Source organism: Octodon degus, unplaced genomic scaffold (assembly GCF_000260255.1).
Source record: "Octodon degus isolate 3935 unplaced genomic scaffold, OctDeg1.0 scaffold00075, whole genome shotgun sequence".
Taxonomy (NCBI): Eukaryota; Metazoa; Chordata; class Mammalia; order Rodentia; family Octodontidae; genus Octodon; species Octodon degus.
The window spans coordinates 8,107,932-8,118,493 of record NW_004524651.1 but is presented as its reverse complement, the minus strand read 5'-3'; the positions used below and the strand labels follow the sequence as shown (position 1 = coordinate 8,118,493).

Here is a 10,562-nt window from a genome sequence, read left to right as displayed (position 1 = left end):
GAAACTCGAGTTCAGTCATTTCTACTTCAACGTGGTTCACTTAGAGGGAAAACAGAGGCAAGAGAAAAGAAGGAAATGGAGAGAAGCAGGGAGATCAAAACTGAAGGTGGCGTGCAACAGAAGTAGAATTCCTTGTGGGAAGAGACCAGGCCTTATGTTAACTTCAGAGTTGGCTGATATCTGAAGAAATTGTAAGGACAGTTGTTGCCTAAAGTTATAAGTTGTATGTGCAGGAATCCTGTATCTCCATTGAGCACCGCAACCCTGTGACAGTGAACTGTGAGGTGTTATCCAGACAGAGAGGAGTGGAAAGAAATTCACCATGTAAGTCATGACAGGCATTCGGCTCCTTCAGCTTCAAACATGACTGTGTTGCTGTAATACATGGACTTGAGTGGACTGAAAAATTTCCATTGAGAATATAGTGTTTTTACAATTCTAAAAGTTTCCATTTTGGAAATGCAAAGCAGTCCGTGGGCAACGGCATTGCTTCTCTGTTCTTATAGAGAAAAGCTGTCATTGTAGCTTGCGATTCTTCATTGTTTTCTCTCAGGAATTTTCTGAAATCCAAAAACCATGTCTTGAAGGTATAACTGCAGGACAACTACACTTTCTCCAGAAGGTCGCTAGTACCAAGTGGAATATGCCATGGAAGCCACTGGACATGCAGGCACCTGTTTGGCAATTTTAGCAAATGGTGGAGTTTTGTTTGCGGCTGAGAGATGCAACATTCACAAGCTTCTTGATGAAGTCTGTTTCTCTGAAAAAATTTATAAACTCAGTGAGGACATGGCTAATGTTCCGACTAATGAATTGAGGCTCGTTGCACAAAGGTATTTATTGTAATGTCAGGAGCCAATTCCTTGTGAGCAGTTGGTTACAGCACTGTGTGATACCAAACTGGCCTATACACAGTTTGGAGGAAAGCGCCGCTTTGGTGTTTCATTGCTGTACATTGGCTGGGACAAGCACTACGGCTTTCAGCTTTAGCAGAGTGACCTCAGTGGAAATTATAGCAGCTGGAAAGCCACATGCATCAGAAATATCAGTGCTGCAGCTGTGTCAATGTGCAAACAGGACTCTAAAGAGGGAGAGATGACTCTGAAGTCCGCGCTTGCCTTAGCTATCAAAGTGCTCAACAAGACCATGGACGTCAGTAAGCTCTCTGTGGAGAAAGTGGAGATCGCCACATTAACCAGAGAGAATGGGAAGTCCGTGATCAGAGTTCTCGAGCAGAAGGAAGTCAAACAGCTGATTAAGAAGCATGAGGAAGAAGAAGCAAAAGCTGAGAGAGAGAGAGAAAAAAAAAAAGAACAGAAAGAAAAGGATAAATAGGAGGTGGAATCCAGGACTTCATACCTCAAGTGGGGCCCTCAGCGTAGGCATCGTCCAGTTCTTCTGAGTCGAAGAAGGCTTCTTTAATAAAAACTTGCACAGTGGAGAAATAAGACATGACCTAGTGAATTGGGTCCTTGTCTCTTCTGTCCAGTTGAATACTGTATTGTAATGATGAGGCTGATCACTTTCATGGATTTCTTAAATCTCATACAGACCTGGTTTTTTGGAATAAAATTTGGAAAGAATGGAAAAAAAATTCCATTTTGGTCTTTCTGTTTTTCACATTTTAGCAGTAATACTCAATTTGTTTTCTGGAAATTTTACAACCTTCTAGAACACAGATAATTGATATTTTCCAGCACAGTGGAGTTCTCTGAAGGAGGTTATATAAAAGGCACTTAGGCTGTGCCTAAGCTGGGTAGGTTATTTCAATACTAGTTAGTTTTTTATAGTTTTGTTTGTGTAGTCTATAAACTATTTATCAGTCCTAATAAAAGGAGATTTCCCTGTTTCTCTTAGTAATGTAAATTTTATGTTTACCAGGAAATCTGTATCCTAAATTATTCTCTGGATGTGACTTTAAAAAATTACCGAAGATCCATTGGTTTAGCTAGTTTGCTAAAAGTGCTCTAGTGCACTGATGGAAAACGGAAACAATCCTGCAGTGCAGAACCCAGGCCCGGATTCAGGGCAGTGCAGGGAGTGGCGTATGCAGAAGATGAGCAGGCGACTTCCTTGAGCCATGGCGGATGCAGGAGGCTACCGTCCGGTCCTTGTCAAGGAGCCACAAGCCAGTGGGAGAAGCTGAAAAAAAAGAATGTCAGCAGGAGGCAGATATAGGATTCAGAGAACAAGGACAAAAGATCAGAAAATAAAAGCCAATACACCAATATTCTGAAAGTCCTAATGAACCTTCAGTGGAGAGGAAGAGCACTTTACTGATTTTTATTAGCTCTGGGATCTTGCATCCATCGAATCTAACTGAAAAATCCCCATGCTTAAATGTCCTCTAGCAGCAGCTTGGATGGAGCACGAACAACTTCTGCCTTTATAAAGCTGTCTGTTGAATCACCAAGTGGGGAACCACCACGCCAACAAGCTCTTGGTACGCGCACATCTCACGCCAAGCTCCCTCCCGGCAGAGACCTCCACTCCGGCTAGGCAGCACTTGCCATCCACGGACAGCTCTGCCGTGTGGACCGCTCTTAAGAGCCCAAAAGGCTGTTTCCCTGACAGTTCGATTCATCCATCGCTGTTCTAGGCCAGAACCGCACCACGCAGGTTCAGGTTCCGGGAAGCGTGAATCACCAGTCATCTTTTCACCCACCCCGACTGGAGCCGCGGTGGTTCCGCGCTTGTGCGAAGTGTGCAGAGGCTCTCACACAGAAGCACAGCTCACGTCTGGGGTGGGCGGGGCTCAGGCATCCACCCAAACTGTGGGAATATTTGGGTAATCGTTCTCTTTTATAATTTTCTTTGATTTTGAAGAATAAAAACAAGATCAAGAAAAACAAAAGCAAAGACAGAAACCAGGTAACATACAACAACACATGCATTACAGATTTTCAAAACTAGCTGATTAACAATGAGTGACATATTATGTATTTTTATCTCCAAATCTGTTGCTCAGATTAACAGATATAGTTATGCAGGATGAGAGATATGATTGAATCTTACCACATACTTTCAAAAAATCTTAAATTTTTGTTCTTTCATTTTCCTTTATTACCTTTTAAAACAATTTAGTTTAAAGAGAGTATATTACTAATTGACATGATATTAGTATGGTACACATTTAGAAGACCAAAATGACAGGTATTTCAATCATGGTTTTAGTATTACACATTGCTGTCCTCAATATAGTTGCTTAGTTCACAGACATCAGCATAGAGAATTACTCTTGGTGAGAATTCTACCCATTAGCTGCTATTTTCAAAAACCTGATGTATGGGCTGGGGAGATGGCTCAGTGGAATAAGTGCTTCCCCGGCAAGCGCAAGGGCCTGAGTTCAATCCCTGGTTCCGAAAAAAAAAATTAAAAAAAAACAAAAAAACCTGATGGAAATTCTTAGGACAATTGCCTTATCCATCTTGTATATATCCCAAAACGGGCATCTGCAATGAATACACACTTCTCTGAGGAAGAAATACAAGAGACAAATAAATACGTGAAAAAATGCTCCATATCACTCGCCCTTGGAGAAATGCAAATTAAAAGAACACTGAGATACCATCTCATCCCAGAAAGAATTGCTATCATAAAGAAATCAACCAACAACAAATGTTGGAGAGACTGTGGCGGTGGGAAAGGAACCCTTCTCCACTGCTGGTGGGAATGTAGACTGGTGCAACCATTATGGAAATCAGTGTGGAGACTCCTGAAAAAACTAGGACTGGAAATCAATCCAGCTATCCCCATTTTGGGAATTTTCCCAAAAGAACTGAAAACATCATATCATAGTGATATATGTGCACCCATGTTTATAGCAACACAATTTGTGATAGCCAAATCGGGGTAATTGTTCTGATGTTTATTTTTAGAAAAAATAGGTGCATACCACCACTACTACCATTGCAACTTGAAAAAATCAGCAATAGATCCAGTTATTAAGCTAGGTGCTAATCCACATGCTGTATCATTTCTAATTGTCTTAGAGAGAAAAAGTCATTATTAATGTCCACTGTTTTCCTACAGAAGTGTGTGGTGGGTCGACAACTGATGTTCAACCTGTAGCCACCAGCTGAACTGAGTCAGCCTTGTGCTGGGTGTGGTGGGCCTCCTGAAGAGGGTGGCCAGAAGCATGAAAAGAGAACTGGGAAGGAAGAGGGATGCTATTGTTTGGTCTAGAGGTGCTTGTCGCATTGACTTTCCTGATAAGAACTTGGCTGTTCTCATTGTTGGAGGAGCTCAGGACCTGGGTGTTGCTGAGGACAGCTGTGGTACTTCTGTGGGAGTGCTGGTCCTTACGCTAAGCATTGCCTCCTAGCTCTGGGGCAGATCTCTCAGCTTGCTGACACAGATCCTTCATCCCACTGGCACAGACTTTCCAGCTTCCACAGCTGACCTTTGGGCCTTTCCAGCACAAATCAGATTTGCAAGAGACATTGTCCTGGGCTTTAAGTCGTTAGCTGGACTCATGAAGAATGTTGCTGTTGTCTCAAGGCCCTCAGCTGGATTCTCTGGGTCTTTAGTGTAAGGACAGATCTCCTGCACTCTTTTATATTTGACTCTTTGAGTGACTATGACAAAATAATCCTATAAATTATACTTCCCGCATTAAATTGTTTCCCTTAGGGACTGGGGAGGAGATGGCTCAGTGTAATAAGTGCTTCCCTGGCAAGCTCAAGGGCCTGAGTTCAATCCTGGGTTCCACCAAAAGAAATAAATACATAAAAATAAATAAATAAATAAATAAATAAATAAATAAATAAATTGTTTTCCTTACAAACCATGAATACAACAAAGTGACCACCTACACCTGTGCATTCTATTTCTAAAACCTCCCCTACTTGGCCTACATCTTTACTTCTTTTCTTTGACTCTCTGACCTGTCTACCTGGACAACTGTTGTGGTTTTCCATTAAGTTCTTCCACATCCATTCTTACCTCCTTTCAGTTAATTTCTCACACTATAAACAGCCACATAGTTTCTCTTACATGGCCAATCCAAAGTAAACATAAAGAACAAAATAAAAGGTCAATGATAGAAGTAGAGAGGTAGATATTTTGAAAGAGGGGAGGGGATCAAGAGTTGCAAAGAGAAGGAAGGAATAGAAGAAATAGAGAGGAAAAAGGAATGAAGATGTGTTATGTACATGTACTGGTTCCCCACAAGGAGTGTAAATGTGTGAACTAATAAATAAGTATGTACATATGTGCATACATATTTATGCACATAATCAATATGTATGAGCATATTTATTAGTACATACATATATACATATGTACCTACTTGTAGAGTTGTTTATGATAATGGAGAATTAACAGGAAGTTTTCCAGTACACTTCCCACATGAACACTCTGTGCTCTCTCATCAGCTTCCTGCACCAGCGTGGTACGTTTCTTACAGCTGATAGACCAACATGGATACACCATTGTCTCCCAAGTTCATAGTTGACACTGAGGTTTATTTTTGCTGTTTGTTATCCCGTGGACTTGGACAGCTGCATAATGGCATGCATCCACCTCTACCAAACACAGTACTTGCTTTCACTGCACTTACATTCCCCCATGCTCTGCCTGGTCATTCTCTCTCCCCACCAAATCCTAGAAATCATGGATCTTTTTTACTCTGAATAGTTTTGTCTTTTCTAGACTGTCATATATTTGGAAACATACAGTATGTTATTTTTATAGATTGGATTCTTTCACATATAATATGAATTTAAGCTTTCTCCATGACTTTTCACAATCTGAGAGCTCCTTTCTTTATAGCACTCAATTGATTTCCCACTGTCTGGGTGGACTCCTCATTCACAGAAGCCAGAGAAGCATGAAGTTGACTCTGACTTAACCTCTCAGATTAATATGTGAGCTTGCTAATGGTTAAATTGGATCAAGAACCTTTAGGGCATCAGGTATCATCATGCCCTCAAAAAGAAATGCATATATTGACAGTGTCTGCAGGGATTTTCGAACATAGAAATCGTAACCTTGGCATAAAATGACTATTGTATAATGTGAGTGTAGTGATTTCCTTAGCTCAGGTGGGTCCTTCCTGTGTGAAGAATGCTCATATTTGCTCCACTAAAGCAAAGCCAAACTGACACATGCTATGTTCACTGCTGTACTGTGTGACCTCTTTTTAAAAATTCTGTAAACTTGGACCGTAAATTCAACATTGCATAGAGAGATATACATTCTATCTCTTGTGTTTACACATAACATCTGAAACCTTGGGAGGTCAGAGTTTAGGATGGGACAATGTTTCTCTTTACTCCTTTCCTGGCTGTTGCTCCACAAGTGTGTACATAACTGCGGGTGTGTATGTACTCAAAGCTGTCCCTGATGCACTCCTAAGTGGCTCACATGATAGCACATCAGTTTCCCTGCTGCTGTACAAAATATTTAACATTCATAAGTTTAAAAGGTCAAGTTTTCTTGGCTCACAGTTTCAGAGGGATCAGTCCATGGCCGGCTGAAGAGGCTTCATGGAAGAAGGGCGTGGCCAGGACCAACTGCTCACTCCGAGGTGGTGGGAAAGCAGGGCACTAGGGAAGAACACCAGAGAGGAGGGATCAAGGGCCCAGTGCAGGTCTCAAGGCCATCCCAAGGTCATGCCTCTATGAGCTGTCCAGATACACCCAGGAATATGTTTTGCTGATCCCCTAGGCAGTGCCTGAGCCAACCAAGTTAACGGTGAAGTGCACCCATCACCAGAACAGAACGCTATTACAAATAGTAGCACTTCTAATGTTACTAACATGAGTACTTCGATGGCTTCAGAATCCTAACACTTCAGAGATTAATTAGAGGAGCATGGTGCTGGGCAGAAAATGCCAATGTGGGAAGGCAACAAAGTACTTTTTGAGGTAGGAATCAGAGCCAATGCCTGAAAATAGTAGAATAGCTATCTGTATGCATGACTAGAGCAACAAGCAGCCTCTCCAAATGGATTCTTGCTATAATGCTGCAAATAAAATAGACATGAAATATTCAATGTGTAAATGCTCAGTTGAAAGCAGCAAGAAGATTTGGAAGAAATGCCAGGTATCCCTAAAACTTTTTAATCATTATAGAACTCCATAAATCCCCCATTTTCAATGTATTTTTTCTGGAAAGTATAGTAATCATTGGTCCTCTGAAGTGTGTTGTTAACCATTAGATAAATGTCCTTATTAGGATTTCCTCTCAAACATGATTATGGAATAAATAGCTTGTGAAACACAAGAAAATGAGACCCTGTCCAAAGCTCTGTGCTCATGACAGATGCAAAGCTTAGCATTAGTGTACTTTAAATGTCATTGAGTTGTCCAGAGTACATGTTTTGGTTTGACCTGCTTTACTCATGTTACTAACACTTCTCCTGTGTTTTCTGGAAAAATGCTAGAGAAAAATCCTCTAAAATTCGGACAACTGAGATTGACTGTTAACATAACACGAATATGTGGCCAATGAGACTTATCTAAAGCATTGGTTTTTAAAACATACTCTTAAGTGAAATAAATCACACCCACATGTGCAAGCATGTATTGTATCCTTAGTGCAACAACTGGAAAGACTAAACAAAATCTGAAGGGCACAACAAATACTGGGAAAAAGGAATGAACCTATTCAAAAGGAAAGAATTTCTAAGAGAAGGAGGACAGGAGAGGCAGTGGAGGGAAAGAGGTACATCTATGTCTGTAAGCAGGATGGTTTGGATAATTGTACTGTGGATTTCTGCTGGTCTATGGAAAAGAGCAGTTGATTATTCACTATTATTATTGGGGTTTTTTGGTTTTCTTGTCCTCTTTTTTCATTTTTCTCTCTTCTAAATTTCTTATAATTTTTGTTTCTTTTTCCACTTTTTCATGCATGTATCTGGTAATCTGAACAACTAATTTGAAGACAACACTGTCAAATTCATATTATCTTGTTTAGTGAAATTCTGCATCATTTTTAATTTTTCATTTACATTACTATCCTGTATTCTCTTTAAAAATAAAAATAAAAAATAAAAAACTGAATTGTGTTTCATTGACTGAAAAATAATTTTCTAAAACACTGCTCATAAGTTATCACATGTGAGAGGCATTCATCAAATGGGAATGTTTTCTCTTCTAAAGCAAATTGTGCATCAGATATCAGGTCTGCATCTTGTACAAAGAATAACCACTAAGATAACAATATGCAATGTATTAGTTATTGAAAATGTGCAAGTGATCAGTTGTGAAACTCATTGTTATTTGTTTCTCAATAAAATTACTTTTTAAAAAATAAAACAAGTTGTGGAGTGGACTTTGTTTCACATTCAGCAAGCCATGGTAATGCAGCCTCAAGAGACACACAGTAGGAGGAGCCACTCTACTAATTGCTGAGGTAGATACGCCAGTGTGTAAGCTTCAGAATCTCCTTCTGTGCCTTTGCTTAAATTTGTCGTGGCTTAATTCCCAGCATCTCTCCTCATGTGCTCTCTTGAGACAGTTGTCACCAGACAGAAGGGCGGGTCTAGTCAGGAGGACCATGCATTGCCTCGTGGACCCTGGGTGGCACATGCTGCTGCACACTCTGAGGTCCTTTTCTTGCTTTGTCAGCTTGGCAATCTTGCTCGAGTTTCACCATATCTGAAGGCCTTGAGAGAAGCAAAATTTCTGCTTTTATTGCTGTGGTTATTCTAAAAATTTTGAATTAAATATTCTTGGATATATGTACAAATTTTCAAAATTTGCAAAAAATGACCCGGGGGCCTGGGGTACCACAGCTCAGTGAGAGGACGCTTGCCTGCAATGCGTGAGGCTGTGGGCTTAATTCCCAGCACCTCAAGAGCAAAAGTCCATTTGTCTTTTAAATAGTCACCTATTGCTTGCCTCCTCATTTTTATCACTTGTCACTTACTCTTTTTTCTCCTTTCTCCTGTCTATAATCTATCTCTTTATCTATCCTTACTTCATCACAGCTTTCTAATCCTGGTACCATTATCCACTTCATACAGTTACACTGACATAACATTTTAGAGTAGCCTTCTGTCCACATTCCAGTTTTGGCGCTTCCCCTAGGAAGGCCTGCTGCAGCCTAGCTGTTCCCTCCCAACACTGGTTTCAGTCCAGAGGCAGGCACTCTTTCTAGCTCTCATGCTTCTTCCACCTCCATGGATCAGAAACTTTTGTGTAGCCTTTCCTTCCTTATGTAGCGCTGACAATTGTGATAAATACTCTTGTCCTTTAGTCAGATATCGACAGTTGATTCTAATGCTGTTTCCTCATAAGGAAATGGAGATGGTGCCCTTGTGGCCAGATGTGACCTTCTTGGGACAGCACAGAGGGAAGCTCACACTGCTCATCTGTGCTGATGTGACATGCTAGTGCCATGAGCCCAGCCAGGCGTGAGCTGATTTAATCACTGCAGTTCGTTTTTCTTCCTCAGGACTCAGAAGTGGAAAGGAGTAGAAAGACCACATTACCTTCTTGATCCTCATGACAATTTCACCCTCCCGCGAGTATCCATCAGTTGTTTTCACATCTTTAAGGTTTACCATGATAGGAGTGGAAGGATGCTTTCCCAGCTCCAGTGCTCCAGCCATAATTGCCATCAGCTGGAAATCTTCCTTGTCTACTTCATATGATATGGACCCATACAATTCATAACTCAGTAAATGCAATAAAATCACTAACAATTTCATTAGATTTCAAAAGAATTTGGAACCAGTAAATACATGTAACTACTTTTGGTTTCATATTTTCATCATTTACTGTTACTAACTACTACTCCTTTCACTGCCAAGAGTTTACTAGCTCCCCAATGAGTCAGAAGACTTGGCAATCTTGGCTGTGAATAGCAGCCTTCCTTCTCGCCTACTGCCAACAGAGAAGTGTGTTCGCACCTGTGCCTACTTATACCTATTCTCCACTTCTGTCAAATCACAAATGACAAAGCAGCCTCACCCATGGTTACAGGTAAATGCTTTGTCTGTGTTATTTCTCATCCCCCTTCTCTGTTGTCCTATTAGATCTTGGATGTGTAGAATTGGATCAGTTACATATTTCAGGTGTTGTAGGGGAGTATAACTGGCTAATCAGCAGGAGCTTCTTCTTTTTATGGAACAAAATGATCTCTCCAGATCCTCTGCACTTTCATAATGGTCCCTGAAGGGCAGAAGGAAGAGGAGACAGGAAGAGCAGTGTTTACCACTTCTGACAGCAGAGCACTGCTCCTCCAAGTGTGTGTCACGCATAACTCACTACCACAAAGCTGGGCAGAATCCTCCATCCTTCCTCTCCCTCACCACCAGCATATGAGTTCAGCAAGTCTTCCCAACTCTACCTTCTGAATAATCTCCTCGTCTATGTTCTCATCCTATTCCTTATTACTTTCATTAATATTCTAAGGCTACCAAAACAATGCAACACAGTCCAGTGGCTTAACCAAAAGATTTCATCACAATCCTGAAAGCTATATAGGAAGCATCTCTCAGTATTTAGAGTGTGTCTAAGACATACTTTTAAAAGTGATGTCATCAACCTATCTTTTAACCACCGTGCCCCACATCCCTTTTCAGCTTTGTTACATCCTTCATTCAGATCCGA

The 10,562-nt window shown here is 40.8% G+C and overlaps 1 pseudogene; it reads left to right on the top strand.

The window, feature by feature from the left end:
• The first annotated feature begins 576 nt into the window (after window positions 1-576).
• On the top strand, window positions 577-1,335 carry LOC101584429 (annotated as a pseudogene).
• The last annotated feature ends 9,227 nt before the right edge of the window (window positions 1,336-10,562 follow it).